The sequence below is a fragment of the Bombina bombina genome, chromosome 12, assembly GCF_027579735.1.
Source record: "Bombina bombina isolate aBomBom1 chromosome 12, aBomBom1.pri, whole genome shotgun sequence".
Taxonomy (NCBI): domain Eukaryota; kingdom Metazoa; phylum Chordata; class Amphibia; order Anura; family Bombinatoridae; genus Bombina; species Bombina bombina.
The window spans coordinates 140,883,004-140,901,526 of NC_069510.1; the positions used below are offsets into that span (position 1 = coordinate 140,883,004).

The 18,523-nt window shown below is 40.4% G+C and overlaps 1 protein-coding gene across 1 annotated transcript in view; it reads left to right on the top strand.

Moving 5' to 3' along the window:
- Nucleotides 1-18,523, top strand: part of ASTN2 (astrotactin 2) — a 1,265,353-nt gene that overhangs the window by 973,915 nt on the left and 272,915 nt on the right. The gene's annotated exons all lie outside the window — the stretch shown is intronic.

Genomic DNA, 18,523 nt, shown 5'->3' on the forward strand with positions numbered 1-18,523 from the left:
CTTCTTTGAAATAGATAACTTGAGAAAGAGAGACATTAAGCTAGAACTTGATGTAAAATCCTTCCTCTTATATAAACACAATAAGCGTATACCAAGAGGCTTGAGGATTAGAAAATTTCCCTCTTTTAGGGTACTAGATGCTGATTTTATATCAAAGTGGAATAACATATTAGATAACTGTTCCTTTGCCCTTATTGAACTTTTGATTGAATATAAACAACAACAAAGATCTGATTTACTAGAGGAGATGAAAAATGTCCAAGAACAGCTGAGGTCATTTCAGAGGGACCCACAATTTAAGACCTATGATAAACAATTTGAAAAAAATATGATATCTTTCCGACAGGAACTCTGGGAGTTTAAATCACATAAGATGACTAGAGACAAACATGACTATGACCATCAAACAGTTTATAGATGGGATAACAATGACAACTTTAACCGTGAACCCAGAAATTATAGGAGAAGGTTTAGGAATCAACAGAAAAAAGTTAAACAAGTTACTTTCTCTGACACGGAATATGAGGTGGAGTCCTCAGAGGGAGAAATGACCAATGACTGCACAGAATCTCTAGTTTTAAAACCACTTGAAACCTCTGCAAGCCATGTTTCAAAAAACGAACAGGCAGAGACTTTACCATCAGGAAGAAAAAAACACACAGGGGGAAAAGGGGCAAAGGAACAAAAACAAACACACAGGGAAGGCCAGGAGGGTATATTACACCCCAAACAAAAAATTCAGCTGAAGACCTACCCTACCAGATTAGCAAAACAGATAAAGAAATATGCTTAAATACTAATGTAATCAATCTATCTGATACAATTTTAAATGATGATGAAATAAAGGTATTATCCAAGGGTCTGAATTATGTTCCTTCACAGCACTTCAACTTGTTTAACACTGTGTTAGATGTAAATAAATTCGTGAGGAAATTGTTATTGCGTAAACATTTTGCAGATGCTGAGAAGGAACATAGCAATGTTATTTCTACAAAAGTGGAATCTGATAAAGAATTTTTGTCCTTTTCTGAGCAATGTTCTGTATTTGACCTACAAGGCTTATTAAATGAGAATACACAGGAACTATCTAATACGTTAATTACGGAAAGTGATATAGATTTGTCTAAATTTAAGAAGAAAAGCAATTTCTATCCGGTGCACTCTAGAACTCACCCGGTGGAGACCTTCCAAAAAGTAGTTGAGGAAAAACTAAGGGAACTTGATAAGAAAGAGAAGAAACAAAGACATAATTTATCCTTTAAAGAAAAACAGGCACTTAAAAAGATTTCAGACAATACCAAAATTGTGGTGAGAGCCTCAGACAAGGGGGGAAATGTGGTAGTACTTAATAGGGATTCATATTTAAAAGAAGCCAGTAGACAATTAAGTGATAAGGAAGTATATGTAAAATTAAAAGAAAATCCAACTTTACAGTACAAAGAAATTTTGAAAGATATAGTAAAACACGCCAGATACAATAATGTCATTAATCAGGCTATTGAGGATATGTTAATCCCAGAGTATCCAGTGACACCTATATTTCACTACCTCCCTAAGACGCACAAAGACATGTTTAATCCCCCGGGGCGTCCCATAATTGCTGGTATAAATTCATTAAATGAATCTCTTTCGGATCTCATAGATAGTTACTTGCAGCCATTGGTGAAAGAACTTCCAAGCTTTATACAAGACACCACCTCCTTACTGGTAAAATTGCAGAATATTAAATGGAAGTCATCTTATAGGTTTTTGGTGGTAGATGTAACCTCACTATATACAGCCATCAAACATGATAAAGGGCTAGATGCTATTGGATATTTTTTAGATACACATAGCAATTATGATGTGACCACCAAACAATTTATTCTGACATCAATTGAATACCTATTGACCCACAATTATTTTATGTTCGAGGGAGGTTTCTATCTCCAGAGGCGTGGAACCGCTATGGGGGCCAAGTTTGCCCCCTGTTACGCCAATCTCTTTATGGGATGGTGGGAGCGGTTCCACGTCTTTGGAGATGGCAACCCCCTCCGTAATAAGATCATTTTCTATGCAAGATTCATAGATGATCTGATTTTTATAATTGATGGTGAGGAAAGTGAAATAGAAGGATTTTGTGATTATTTGAATCATAATAACTGTGGCATTAAGCTGATAGGGGAACAGCATAAGAGCTCAATCTGCTTCCTGGATATAACATTAAAGGGTAGTGCCACACAGGAGATGATAGAAACAGATCTATTTAGAAAGGCCTCAGCAGGTAATACTATTCTAGCATATAACTCATGTCATCCAAGGCATACCCTAAATGGCATTCCCAAGGGTCAATACATAAGGGCCAAGAGAAATTGTACTACTAATGAAAGTTATGAAACTCAAGCTAATTTGATTACTGAAAGATTATTGGATAGGGGTTATTCCCCTAGAGTGTTAGAAAAAGCTAGGAATGATGTAAACGTCATACCAAGGAATGAACTGTTAAGATATCGTAAAAGACAGGGATACAATAAGGATAAGCAGGAAGATAATAGACCCAAATTTATAACAACTTACAGTCTGGAATATGGGGAAGTGTGTAACATCATAAAAGAATGTATTCCAATCTTATATACAGATTTGGCATTAAAGAAAATAATTCAAAAAGGATGTGACTTTATCTCTAAGAAGGGGAAAACTATAGGAAACTATGTTTCTCCTTCTGACAGCTCTGGCAGTGGTTCTGCAACGTGTTGGTTGAAAAAGCGGAAAGGCTTTTTCAAATGCAGAAGGAATGTTTGTAAGACCTGTGATCATGTATCAGAGGGGGAAACATTTGTTTCAACCCATCTTCAAAAAACGTACAAAATTAATTTTTATTTAAACTGTAACACCACACATGTAATATATCTATTGACCTGTAGGGGGTGCTATAAACAGTATGTAGGAAAAACTAAGAGATCCTTAAAGGACAGATTCTTGGCACACCTCAGGTCAATAGATGATATTGAGTCTGACACCCCAATAGCTAGGCATTTTCGAGAGCATCACAACTCTGATGCCAGCCTATTAATGGTCCAAGCAATAGACCATGTACCCCTATGGAAGAGGGGAGGTGACAGAGAAACAAAGCTTAATACTAGGGAAGTATTCTGGATTTTTTCCCTCAATACTATCATTCCGCAAGGATTAAATTTTAGAAGGGACATAGATTTGTATATTTAACATAAATAAGAGAGGAATTTTGTATATTTATACATTAAACAGGGGAAAGTATAAATCTAATCCTTAGACTTCCACATTTTATTTAATACACATGTCTTTGTATATTGCCCCTCTATACTATGATTGTTCACTATATGCATTAGGTTATAAGATTATGGACAGAGTTTATGTGTATTTATTCATATTTAATCTTCAATAGTTCATATTAGTATCTTTAAGTGTATGAACTGAAGTGTTTATCTGAGCTTAGTGACTTTCATATGTATATATGTATCTGTGATTTGTATATATTATAATAGTTATTAACATAGACAATAATTAGATTACCATCTACTCATTTGAGTCTCTATACCTTTAAGAAATACCTATTTAAGGATAATGAGCTGGGACACCTGTGAGCAGTGAACAAGTGCCTGTAGGCACGAAACATGTCTGCTGCAGATTGCCCAGCTGTCTATGTTAAAATGTCAGTCTTGGTTTAAATAACTGTATCTGCCGATACTCTATGCTTTTACCTGCATTATCAAATAAAGGATTTATGTTTTATCTGCATTTGAGGATCCGGACTTTTCTTTGTACCCTATACACTTTTTCAGCGCTCTTTGGATGAAGTGAGCGCTGCAGCTTGGATCCCCTGCGCAGAACGTCTATGAGTGACGTCTCCCACGCTCCAGTGTGCCGTAGCCAGGAAGGAGGAAGCATTAGACGGGTAGTGTGAGCGCAAGGCGAGTGTTTGTTACATATATATATATATATATATATATATATATATATGTGTGTATAGATATATATATATATATATATATATATATATATATATATATATATATATATATATATATATATTAAAAAAATGTCATTTGGTTACCATTTATTGGTAAAATATTCAGTAGGTTTGTGTATGTTACACATACATGCATTGCACAGTGCCATGTGTAAAGCATAATGGAAAAAAGACATTTAGTGAACTGTGCCAACTAGTGTGTGTAATGTGCAAAGTAATACAAATGTTCCAGCATTGTATAGCCTAATTATGGTACCTACTTTTGTGTATCTTGCATAATGTGGAGAGCAATTAGTAAGGTATATGGGAGTTATTTGTCATGTTTATGCATTTAAAAGTTCAGTGTGTGTTTGCTTAAAGGAACATTAAACCCATATTTTTTCTTTTATGATTTAGAAAGAGCTTGCAATTTTAAAGAATTTTCTTATTTACTTCTATTATCTAATATGCTTCATTCTCTTGATATCCTTTGCTGAAAAGCATATCTAGATAGGCACAGTAGCTGCTGATTGGTGGCTGCACATAGATGTCTCGTGTGATTGGCTCACCCATGTCATGTGCATTGCTATTTCTTCAACAAAGGATATCTGGAAAATAAAACAAATTAGATAATAGAAGTAAATTGGAAAGTTGTTTAAAATTGTATTCTCTATCTGAATCATGAAATATTTTTTGGGGGTTTAATTTCCCTTTAACACTTGTTTTTGTGTTTTTGGGCATAATATATATGTAGTATAGAAGTTAGGTAACCTTTATAGATTGAATACAGAATAGGTAATTTCACTGTTACTTTCCACCCAAAATCTTTAAAATGAGGAGGGCCCCTTTAATTCCTTGATTACAATTTTTATCATTCAATATCTTTAACAATGAAAGACTATGCAATCTACATGACACATTACTGTTAACATAGCCATCATTAGCTGACACAAACCAGACCACAAACCAATTAAAACTGTGTGGATTTCCTTCAGTTTGTTGTCTTTCCCAGAAAGCAAAAGTGTTACCAGATCCTCTATGTCCACACTAGTGTCATATCCTATCAAGATTCCTCTGATCTCCCTCATTGCAGTGCTCTCCATGACCCCCACCCTACTCCCCCTTAAGGAATTCAGTGTGGGCACCATGGAGTTGTATTACCTTGTCTTTAAAAGCCTTCCCTCATTCCCATCAATGAGTGGGATTGAATTATGCATGACCTGTGACATTTTACCCTAGGCTGGTTTATATATTTGACTAGTGAATACAAGAGCTAATCTGCTTTGCCTAGTTGTTCTCCAAGAGGCGTCCCTATATAATTAGCTCTTTAAATTGCTTTTGTTATTTAGTTGAAGTTAAAATGTAAATTGAAGATGGTTTATTAGTGATTACCTTATCTATTTGTCTCTAGGTTTGTACATTGTTTGTTTAGATGCATACAAATAAGGTACATACTTTTGCAAAATTTTAAAAATTTTACGTTTTTGCTTCAGCTGAAGCTGCTTTTGAGAGAAAGGTTCTGCAGGCTGTGGTGCCCTCAGTTTAGGGTCCGCCTCCTTTTGCCCTCCCGTTTTTTTTCATTCAGTGTCCTCTAGAGCTTGGGTATTTGTTCCCTCAAGTGATGAGTGAAGCAGTGGACTCTCCTCCTATTAAGATGGAAACCACAAATTATGCTTACCTGATAATTTAATTTCCATCTATGGGAGTCCACTACCCTTGCCCGTTCTCTGGGGGGCGGACCTAAATTTAATTTAATTTTTCTGGCACCATTTATACCCTGATATTTCTCCTACTGTTCCTTGCTCCCTCGGCAGAATGACTGGGGGATGAGGGGAGTGGGGGTGGGGTATTTAATCCTTTGGCTGAGGTGTCTTTGCTGCCTCCTGGTGGCCAGGTTCTTAATTCCCACAGGTAATAAATGAAGCAGTGGACTCTCCTCCCACAGATGGAAATTAAATTATCAGGTAAGCATAATTTATGTTTTCTGTTGTGTTGCTATAGAATAACATATCAGCCAAGTTCAAATATTTTTAACAAATTAAGGGCACAGTCTACACCAGCATTTTTATTGTTTAAAAAGATAAATTATCCCCTTATTACCCATTCTCCAGTTTTCCATACCACAGTTATAATAATATACTTTTTACCTCTGTGATTACCCTGTATCTAAGCCTCTGCAGATTGCCCCTTATCTCAGTTATAATAATATACTTTTTACCTCTGTGATTACCCTGTATCTAAGCCTCTGCAGATTGCCCCTTATCTCAGTTATAATAATATACTTTTTACCTCTGTGATTACCTTGTATCTAAGCCTCTGCAGACTGCTCCTTATCTCAGTTATATTAATATACTTTTTACCTCTGTGATTACCTTGTATCTAAGCCTCTGCAGACTGCTCCCCTTATCTCAGTTATTTTAATATACTTTGTACCTCTGTGATTACCTTCTATCTAAACCTCTGCAGACTGCCGCCTTATCTCAGTTATATTAATATACTTTTTACCTCTGTGATTACCCTGTATCTAACCCTCTGCAGACTGCCTCTTATCTCAGTTATATTAATGTACTTTTTACCTCTGTTATTACCTTGTATCTAAGCCTCTGCAGACTGCCCCCTTATCTCCGTTCTTTTCACAAACTTGCATTTTAGCCAATCAGTGCTGACTCCTAGGTAACTCCATGGACGTGAGCACAATGTTATATTGTTTGTATGATACACACAAACTAAGGCCCTCTAGTTGCGAAGAACTGTCAAAATGCATTCAGATAATAGGCAGCCTTCAAGGTCTTAGAAATTAGCATATGAGGCTACCTAGGTTTAGCTTTCAACTAAGAATACCAAAAGAACAAAGCAAAATTGGTGATAAAGATAAATTGAAAAGTTGTTTAAAATGACATGCCCTACCTGAATCATGAAAGTTTATTTTTGACTAGACTGTCCCTTTAACATCCTTTTTACTGCAATTGTTTTTCAGTAGCCAAACTCCGTCCATCCTTTTGCCCATTTGGAGAAGCCTCTATGGGCTTTAGTGTGCATGCAGTAAGAATAGCTACAGTTATCATTTTGGTACAAAGTTAATTAGGGAAAGAAATGGAGGAGGATTAGCTTTGAGAAGCTTGCCAGGTGCATTTCAAGTTCTGAGAATTAGAAAATCCTAAAGTTTCATAGCTACAGTACATGGAAAAGAGGCAAAACAAATAATGAAAATATATTGAAAAGTTGTTTCATTACATATAACTAAATATTTTATATAAAAAATCTCAAGGTGTTTACTGCCCCTTTAATATTTCTATATGCAAATGAAAGCCTTTTTATATTTACATCTCTAAACCAGCTCTTCTCTGTCTAAAACAGCTTCACTCCTAAATGTAATATTTACTTGTAAACCTTACACCATTGCAATTGTTAAATTTTTGCAGGGATTAGCATCTTAAAGGAGCAGTAAAGTCAAAATTAAACTGTTAGATCATGAAATTTTAAACAATGTTCCAATTTCTTTTGCAAGATGTACCGAGTCCACGGTTTCATCCTTACTTGTGGGATATTATCCTTCCTAACAGGAAGTGGCAAAGAGAGCACCCACAGCAGAGCTGTCTATATAGCTCCCCCCTTAACTCCAGCCCCCAGTCATTCTCTTTGCCGGCTCTAAGCAGGAAGGGTAAAGTAAGTAAGAGGTGATAAACTGTTAGTTTTTATTTTCTTCAAGCAAGAGTTTGTTATTTTTAAATGGTACCGGTGTGTACTATTTACTCTCAGGCAGGAGATGGATGAAGATTTCTGCCTAGATGATGATGATCTTAGCATTTGTAACTAAGGTCCACTGCTGTTCCCACAGAGGCTGAGGAGTACAGGAAAACTTCAGTGTGAGGAACGGTTTCTTGCTATACAGCAATGAGGTATGTTCAGTCATTTTTTCTGGAGAGACTGTGATATTTCAGAAAGGCTGACAGTATCCCCATGAGGATAAGGGTAAGCAGTAATCCTAGACTTATAGTGGCATTACTAAGCTTGCATAAAGGGCTAAATTTATGGTTGACACTCAGTTTGAATGCTATTAACAAACAGTTGTGTGTTTTGGGAAGTGCTGTTAATAATCCTTTAAGGGACAACTGTATTGAGGGTACACTTGTTTTTTTGTGTTTTTTTTAGAACCCACATGGCTGGTAAAACTCTTGGTTTGTTTTTTTGGAGGCCTTACTAACATCGAGTGAGATGGGCGGGGCCTAATTTCACACCTCTGTTGCGCAGTTATTTTCTCTTGACAAGCAGCAAGCTACAACACGGGAGGGTCCTGGTTAACTTCTTGGGCCAAATCAAAGCTTTATCTCCACATTACCAATCCCTAAGGGTGCTGACAGGGTTTTTGCCGGTTTTTGACACTTGTCAATCCGGTTTCCATATTTGGGGGTTAATTGTTTAATTTGCTTGTGGTGCAATCCTCCCAAAGCTTATTGAATCTACTGTAAAAATTTTGAAAATTTTGAGGTATTTTTAGGCAGTTTTGCAGTTTGTGTATGCCTTTTTTTCTCTTAAAGGCACAGTACCATTTTTGATAATTGTTGTTTTTTCACTGAATAAAGTGTTTTCCAAGCTTGTTTGTCTCATTATTAGCCTGTTCAACATGTCTGACATTGAGGGAACTCCTTACTCAATATGTTTAGAAGCCATTGTGGAACCCCCTCTTAGAATGTGTCCCACATGTACTGATATGTCTATAAATTGCAAACAGCATATTTTGACTTATAAGAGTTTGGCACTGGATGATTCTCAGACAGAAGGAAATCAGGTTTTGCCATCTAGTTCTCCCCAAGTGTCACAAGCAGTAACGCCCGCACAAGTGACGACAAGTACCTCTAGTGCGTCTAATTCTTTCACCTTGCAAGATATGGCCACAGTTATGAATTCTACCCTCACAGAGGTTTTATCTAAACTACCTGGGTTGCAAGGGAAGCGCAGTAGCTCTGGGTTAAGAACTAATGCTGAGCCTTCTGACACTTTAGTAGCCGTATCTGATGTACCCTCACAATGTTCAGAGATAGGGGTGAGGGATTTGTTGTCTGAGGGAGAGATTTCTGATTCAGGAAAGATGTTCCCTCAGACAGATTCAGATATGATGGCATTTAAATTTAAGCTAGAACACCTCCCCTTATTGCTCAAGGAGGTTTTAGCGACTCTGGATGATTGTGACCCTATTGTAGTTCCAGAGAAATTGTGTAAAATGGACAAATATTTTGAGGTTCCTGTCTACACTGATGTTTTTCCGGTCCCTAAGAGGATTTCGGACATTGTTACTAAGGAGTGGGATAGAACAGGTATTCCGTTCGCTCCCCCTCCTATTTTTAAGAAGATGTTTCCCATATCCGACACCATGCGGGACTCGTGGCAGACAGTCCCTATGGTGGAGTGAGCTATTTCTACTCTGGCTAAGCATACAACTATACCTATTGAAGACAGTTGTGCTTTCAAAGATCCTATGGATAAAAAATGAGAGGGTCTCCTAAAGAAAATTTTTGTTCATCAGGGTTTTCTTCTCCAGCCTATAGCGTGCATTGTTCCTGTAACCACTGCAGCTGCCTTTTGGTTCGAGGCTCTGGAAGAGGCTCTTCAGGTGGAGACCCCATTAGATGATATTCTAGATAGAATTAGGTCTCTTAAGCTAGCTAATTCTTTCATTACAGATGCCACTTTTCATCTGGCTAAATTATCTGCAAAGAATTCAGGTTTTGCCATTTTAGCGCGTAGAGCGTTATGGCTTAAGTCCTGGTTGGCTGATGTGTCCTCAAAATCTAAGCTTTTGTCCATCCCTTTCAAGGGTAAGACCCTATTCGGGCCTGCACTGAAAGAGATCATTTCAGATATCACTGGAGGGAAGGGTCATGCCCTCCCTCAGGATAAGTCAAATAAGATGAGGACCAAACAAAATAATTTTCGTTCCTTTCGAAACTTCAAAGGTAGTCCCGCTTCCTCTTCCCCTGCTGCAAGGCAAGAGGGTAACTTTGCTCAATCCAAGCCAGTCTGGAAACCTAACCAGGCTTGCAACAAAGGTAAACAGGCCAAGAAGCCTGCTGCTGCCACCAAGACAGCATGAAGGGGTAGCCCCCGATCCTGGAGCGGATCTAGTAGGGGCAGACTTTCTTTCTTTGCTCAGGCTTGGGCAAGAGACGTTCAGGACTCCTGGGCTGTAGAAATCGTAACCCAGGGGTATCTTCTAGTTTTCAAAGATTCTCCTCCAAGGGGGAGATTCCATCTTTCTCAATTGTCTGTAAACCAGACAAAAAGAGAGGCGTTCTTACGCTGTGTAGAAGATCTATTTACCATGGGAGTGATATGCCCAGTTCCAAAAGCAGAACCTGGGCAGGGGTTCTACTCCAATCTTTTTGTGGTTCCCAAAAAAGAGGGAACCTTCAGACCAATCCTAGATCTCAAGATCCTAAACCAATTCCTCAGAGTCCCATCCTTCAAGATGGAGACCATTCGGACTATTTTACCAATGATCTAGGAGGGTCAATATATGACAACCGTGGACTTAAAGGATGCGTATCTACACATTCCTATCCACAAAGATAGTCACAAATTCATCAGGTTTGCCTTTCTGGACAAGCATTACCAGTTTGTGGCTCTTCCCTTCGGGTTGGCAACAGCTCCCAGAATTTTCACAAAAGTGCTAGGGTCCCTTCTGGCGGTCCTAAGGCCGCGGGGCATAGCAGTTGCGCCTTATCTAGACAACATTCTAATTCAAGCGTCGACTTTCCAACTAGCCAAGTCTGACACGGACTTCGTGTTGGCCTTTCTAAGATCTCATGGGTGGAAGGTGAACGTAAAAAATAGTTCTCTTTCCCCTCTCACAAGAGTTTCATTCCTAGGGACTCTGATAGACTCGGTGGACATGAAAATATTTCTGACGGAGGTCAGGAAATCAAAGATTCTAGCCACCTGCCGAGCTCCTCATTCCATTCCTCGGCCGTCAGTGGCTCAGTGTATGGAGGTAATCAGACTAATGGTAGTGGCAATGAAAATAGTTCCGTTTGCTCGCTTACATCTCAGACCATTGCAACTATGCATGCTCAGACAGTGGAATGGGGATTATGCAGATTTATCTCCTCAGATAAATCTGGATCAGAAGACCAGAGATTATCTTCTTTGGTGGTTGTCACAGTATCACCTGTCCCAGGGAATGTGTTTCCGCAGGCCAGCGTGGGTTATAGTGACGACGGACACCAGCCTACTGGGCTGGGGTGCTGTCTGGAATTCCATGAAAGCACAGGGTTTGTGGACTCAGGAGGAGGCCTTCCTACGATAAATATTCTGGAATTAAGAGCGATATTCAATGCCCTTCAGGCGTGGCCTCAGCTGGCTTCGGCCAGATTCATCAGATTTCAGTCGAACAACATCACGACTGTGGCTTATATCAATCATCAGGGGGGAACAAGGAGTTCCTTAGCGATGATAGAAGTTTCAAGGATAATCTGATGGGCAGAGACTCACTCTTGCCATCTATCAGCAATCTATATCCCAGGGGTAGAGAACTGGGAGGCGGATTTTCTAAGTTGTCAGACTTTTCATCCGGGGGAGTGGGAACTTCATCCGGAGGTGTTTGCTCAACTGGTTCAGTTATGGGGCACACCAGAATTGGATCTGATGGCGTCTCGTCAGAACGCCAAACTTCCTTGTTACGGGTCCAGGTCAAGGGATCCTCATGCAGTACTGATAGATGCTCTAGCAGTACCCTGGTCGTTCAACCTGGCTTATGTATTTCTACCATTCCCTCTCCTTCCGCATCTGATTGCCAGAATCAAACAGGAGAGAGCTTCAGTTATTTTGATAGCACCTGCGTGGCCACGCAGGACTTGGTATGCAGATCTGGTGGACATGCCATCTCTGCCACCATGGTCTCTGCCACTGAGGCAGGACCTTTTAATTCAAGGTCTGTTCAAGCATCCAAATCTAATTTCTCTGCAACTGACTGCTTGGAGATTGAACGCTTGATTTTATCAAAGCGGGGTTTCTCTAAGTCGGTCATAGATACCTTGATTCAGGCTCGAAATCCTGTCACCAGGAAAATCTATCATAAGATATGGCGTAAATATCTTTTCTCTTGTAAGGTGTATCCAGTCCACAGATTCATCCATTACTTGTGGGATATTCTCCTTCCCAACAGGAAGCTGCAAGAGCACACCCACAGCAGAGCTGTCTATATAGCTCCTCCCCTAACTGCCACTCCCAGTCATTCTCTTGCAGCTCTCGACAAGAAAGGAAGTATCAAGAGATATGTGGTGACTTAGTGTAGTTTATCTTCAATCAAAAGTTTATTTTTAAACGGTACCGGCGTTGTACTGTTTTTGCCTCAGGCAGAAATTAGAAGAAGAGTTCTGCGTGAGGTTTTTGATGATCTTAGCGGTTTGTAACTAAGGTCCACTGCTGTTCTCACACATAACTGAAGAGTATGGGAAAACTTCAGCTGGGGGAATGGCCTGCAGAATTACCTGCTCTGAGGTATGTTCAGTATATTTTTTTCTAGAGAGATGATAAGGTCTAGAAAATGCTGACAGTGCCTGATACAGTTAAGGTAAGCCTGATTACAGTGATTTAACAAACGACTGGGATCATGCTTGCAGTAAAGGGTAATATTCATGTTAATTGCTCTTATTACTTAGTATGTAAAACGTTTGCATGATATATAAAAAAAAAACAAAAAAAAAAACGTTTTTTACTGAAGGTGATAAATCTTTATTTGGGGCCTAGTTTTCCACATGGCTGATTAGATTTCTCCTAGGAGTAGTTATTTCTCTTGTAAGGTGTATCCAGTCCACGGATCATCCATTACTTGTGGGATATTCTCCTTCCCAACAGGAAGCTGCAAGAGTTTCACCCACAGCAGAGCTGTCTATATAGCTCCTCCTCTAACTGCCACTACCAGTCATTCTCTTGCAGCTCTCAACAAGAAAGGAAGTAGCTAGAGAAATGTGGTGTTTTTATTTAGTTTATCTTCAATCAAAAGTTTGTTATTTTCAAATGGTACCAGAGTTGTACTATTTTAACCTCAGGCAGAAAGTAGAAGAAGAGTCTGCCTGTGGTCTTTGATGATCTTAGCAGGTTGTAACTCAGATCCATTGCTGTTCTCACACATAACTGAAGAGAGAGGTAACTTCAGCTGGGGAAATGGCGTGCAGGGTCTCCTGCTATGAGGTATGTGCAGTTTAAACATTTTGGTGATAAAACTTTATTGGGGCCCAGTTTTTTTTCCACATGGCTGGCTAGATTTTGCCTAGGGATAGTTTTGTTAGGCCCTCTCACTGTGAATACAGATTGGGAGGGGCCTATTTTCGCGCCTAAATGCGCATTAGATTTTGCAGCTTGAGACATCCAGTTTCCCTGAAGGAGTCCCCGGAACACTTAGGACCTCTCTAAAGGGTTTTTGTGCCTTTCAAAGTCGTTATATGGGCAGGTAGGGCCACAGCAGAGACTGTGACTGTTGAAAAACGTTTATATCGTTTTTTTGATCCGGTTTTGAAACTAAGGGGTTAATCATCCATTTGCAAGTGGGTGCAATGCTCTGTTAGTCTATTATACTCACTGTAAAAAATTCGTAAGATTTACTGCTTTTTATCACTGTTTTTCAATTTCTGACAAAATTTGTTTCTCTTAAAGGCACAGTACCATTTTTATTTTTTGCTTGTTTACATTTATCAAAGTGTTTTCCAAGCTTGCTGGTCTCATTGCTAGTCTGTTTAAACATGTCTGACATAGAGGAAACTCCTTGTTCATTATGTTTAGAAGCCATTGTGGAACCCCCTCTTAGAATGTGTACCAAATGTACTGATTTTACTTTAAGTTATAAAGATCATATTCTGATTTATCACCAGAGGAAACTGACAAGGGGGAAGTTATGCCGACTAACTTGCCCCACGTGTCAGAACCTTTGACTCCCGCTCAAGGGACTCCCGCTCAAGAGGCGCCAAGTACATCTAGCGCGCCCATGGCGTTTACTTTAAAAGACATGGCGGCAGTTATGGATCATACCCTTACAGCGGTATTGTCCAAACTACCAGGGTTACAAGGAAAGCGAGACAGCTCTGGGGCTAGAAAAAATACAGAGCACTCTGACGCTTTAGTTGCTATGTCTGATATCCCCTCGCAATATGCAGAAGCTGAGGCAGGAGAGCTTCTTTCTGTGGGTGATTTTTCTGACTCAGGGAAGATGATATGTCTGATATGTCAACATTTAAATTTAAGCTTGAACACCTCCGCGTGTTGCTCAGGGAGGTTTTAGCTACTCTGGATGACTGTGACACCATTATAGTGCCAGAGAAATTGTGTAGATTGAATAAATAGTATGCAGTGCCTGTTTACACTGATGTTTTTCCAATACCTAAAAGGTTTTCAGAAATTATTACTAAGGAATGGGATAGACCAGGTGTACCGTTCTCTTCCCCTCCTATTTTTAAGAAAATGTTTCCAATAGATGCCGCTACACGGGACTTATGGCAAATGGTCCCTAAGGTGGAGGGAGCAGTTTCTACCCTAGCTAAGCGTACAACTATCCCCTTCGAGGACAGTTGTGCTTTCCTAGATCCAATGGATAAAAAGTTAGAGGGTTACCTTAAGAAAATGTTTATTCAACAAGGTTTTATTCTCCAGCCTCTTGCATGCATTGCCCCAGTCACTGCTGCTGCGGCCTTCTGGTTTGAGTCTCTGGAAGATGCCTTACAGGTAGAAACTCCATTGGATGATATACTTGACAAGCTTAAAGCGTTTAAGCTAGCCAATTCATTGGTTTCTGACGCCGTTGTTCATTTAACTAAACTAACGGCTAAGAACTCGGGTTTTGCTATTTAGGCACGTAGGGCGCTATTGCTTAAATCCTGGTCAGCTGACGTTACTTCAAAGTCTAAGCTTCTCAATATTCCCTTCAAGGGGCAGACCCTATTTGGGCCTGGACTGAAGGAGATCATTTCTGATATTACTGGAGGAAAAGGTCATGCCCTTCCTCAGGATAGGTCTAACAAAATAAGGACCAAACAAACTAATTTTCGTGCCTTTCGAAACTTTAAGACGAGCGCAGCATCATCTTCCTCTAATACAAAACAAGAGGGAAATTTTGCCCAGTCCAATCCGGTCTGGAGACCTAACCAGGCTTGGAACAAAGGTAAACAGGCCAAGAAGCCTGCTGCTGCCTCTAAGACATCATGAAAGATTGGCCCCCGATCCGGTAACGGATCTAGTAGGGGGCAGACTTTCTCTCTTCGCCCAGGCTTGGGCAAGAGACGTCCAGGATCCCTGGGTGTTGGAAATTGTGTCCCAGGGATATCTTCTGGACTTCAAAGCTTCTTCCCCAAAAGGAAGATTTCACCTTTCACAATTATCTGCAGACCAGATAAAGAGAGGGGCATTCTTACATTGTGTTCAAGACCTCCTAGTTATGGGAGTGATCCACCCAGTTCCAAAGGAGGAACAGGGGCAAGGATTCTATTCAAATCTATTTGTGGTTCCCAAGAAAGAGGGAACCTTCAGACCAATCTTAGATCTTAAGATCCGAAACAAATTTCTCAGGGTCCCATCTTTCAAGATGAAGACTATTTGAACCATCCTACCTATGATCCAGGAGGGTCAATACATGACTACCGTGGACTTAAAGGATGCTTATCTTCACATTCCGATACACAAAGATCATCATCGGTTTCTCAGGTTCGCCTTCCTAGACAGGCATTACCAGTTTGTGGCTCTTCCCTTTGGGTTAGCTATGGCACCAAGAATCTTTACAAAAGTTCTGGGGTCACTTCTGGTGGACCTAAGGCCGTGGGGCATAGCAGTAGCCCCTTACTTAGACGACATTCTGATACAGGCGTCAAATTTCCAAATTGCCAAGTCCCATACGGACATTGTTCTGGCATTCCTGAGGTCTCATGGGTGGAAAGTGAACGAAAAGAAGAGTTCTCTATCCCCTCTCACAAGAGTTTCCTTCCTGGGAACTCTGATAGATTCTGTGGAAATGAGGATTTACCTGACAGAGGCCAGGTTGTCAAAACTTCTAAATTCCTGCCGTGTTCTTTATTCTACTTCTCGCCCTTCGGTGGCTCAGTGTATGGAAGTAATCGGCTTAATGGTAGCGGCAATGGACATAGTGCCGTTTGCCCGCCTACATCTCAGACCGCTGCAACTCTGCATGCTCAGTCAGTGGAATGGGGATTACACAGATTTGTCCTCTCTACTAATTCTGGATCAAGAGACCAGGGATTCTCTTCTCTGGTGGCTATCTCGAGTCCATCTGTCCAAAGGTATGACCTTCCACAGGCCAGATTAGACAATAGTAACAACAGATGCCAGCCTTCTGGGCTGGGGGGTAGTCTGGAACTCTCTGAAGGCTCAGGGGTCATGGACTCAGGAGGAGGCTCTCCTTCCGATAAACATTCTGGAACTAAGAGCGATATTCAATGCTCTTCAGGATTGGCCTCAGCTTGCTGCGGTCAGGTTCATCAGATTTCAGTCGGACAATATCACGACTGTAGCCTACATCAACCATCAAGGGGGAACAAGGAGTTCCCTAGCAATGTTGGAGGTTTCAAAAATAATTCTATGGGCAGAGGTTCACTCTTGCCATCTATCAGCTATCCATATCCCAGGAGTAAAGAACTGGGAGGCTGATTTTCGAAATCGGCAGACTTTTCATCCGGAGGAGTGGGAACTCCATCCGGACGTATTTGCACAGTTGATTCAACTTTGGGGCAAACCAGAACTGGATCTCATGGCGTCTCGTCAGAACGCCAAGCTTCCTTGTTACGGATCCAGGTCCAGGGATCCCAAGGCAGCGCTGATAGATGCTCTAGCAGCGCCTTGGTCCTTCAACCTGGCTTATGTGTTTCCACCGTTTCCTCTGCTTCCTCGTCTGATTGCCAAGATCAAGCAGGAGAGAGCTTCAGTGATTTTGATATGGTATGCAGATCTTGTGGACATGTCATCCCTTCCACCATGGACTCTGACGCTGAGGCAGGACCTTCTACTTCAGGGTCCTTTCAACCATCCAAATCTAATTTCTCTGTGTCTGACTGCTTGGAGATTGAACGCTTGATTTTATCAAAGCGTGGTTTCTCTGAGTCGGTCATTGATACCTTAATTCAGGCTCGAAAGCCGGTCACCAGGAAAATCTATCATAAGGTATGGTGTAGATATCTTCATTGGTGTGAATCCAAAGGTTACTCATGGAGTAAGGTCAGGATTCTTAGGATATTATCTTTTCTCCAAGAAGGATTGGAGAAGGGATTGTCAGCTAGTTCCTTAAAGGGACAAATTTCTGTTCTGTCTATTCTTTTGCACAAGCGTCTGGTTGATACTCCAGATGTTCAGGCGTTTTGTCAGGCTTTAGTTAGAATCAAGCCTGTGTTTAAACCTGTTGCTCCGCCATGGAGTTTAAATTTAGTTCTTAAGGTTCTGCAAGGGGTTCCGTTTGAACCTTTGCATTCCATAGATATTAAACTTTTATCTTGGAAAGTTCTGTTTTTAGTAGCTATCTCCTCGGCTTGAAGAGTTTCGGAGTTATATGCTTTACAATGTGATTCCCCTTATCTCATTTTCCATGCAGATAAGGTAGTGTTACGTACCAAACCTGGTTTTCTTCCCAAGGTAGTATCTAATAAAAATATCAATCAGGAGATTGTTGTTCCTTCACTATGTCCTAATCCTTCTTCAAAGAAGGAACGTCTATTACACAATCTTGACGTGGTTCGTGCTTTAAAATTTTATTTACAAGCTACAAAGGATTTTCGTCAAACATCTGCTTTGTTTGTGGTCTACTCTGGACAGAGGAGAGCCAAAAGGCTTTGGCAACTTCTCTTTCTTTTTGGCTAAGAAGTATAATCCGCTTAGCTTATGAGACTGCTGGCCAGCAACCTCCTGAAAGAATTACAGCTCATTCCACTAGCGCGGTAGCTTCCACATGGGCTTTTAAGAATGAGGCTTCTGTTGAACAGATTTGTAAGGCGGCGACCTGGTCTTCGCTTCATACTTTTTCTAAATTCTGCAAATTTGATACTTTTGCTTCTTCGGAGGCTATTTTTGGGAGAAAGGTCTTACAGGCAGTGGTGCCTTCCATTTAAGCACCTGCCTTGTCCCTCCCTTCATCCGTGTCCTATAGCTTTGGTATTGGTATACCACAAGTAATGGATGAATCCGTGGACTGGATACACCTTACAAGAGAAAAAAATAATAATGCTTACCTGATAAATTTTTCTCTTGTGGTGTATCCAGTCCACGGCCCGCCCTGTCATTTTAAAGCAGGTGTTTTTTATTTTTAAACTACAGTCACCACTGCACCCTATAGTTTCTCCTTTCTCTTGCTTGTCTTCGGTCGAATGACTGGGAGTGGCAGTTAGGGGAGGAGCTATATAGACAGCTCTGCTGTGGGTGTCCTCTTGCAGCTTCCTGTTGGGAAGGAGAATATCCCACAAGTAATGGATGATCTGTGGACTGGATACACCACAAGAGAAATAAATTTATCAGGTAAGCATAAATTTTGTTTTTTGGTGCGAATCCAAAGATTACTCATAGAGTAAGATCAGG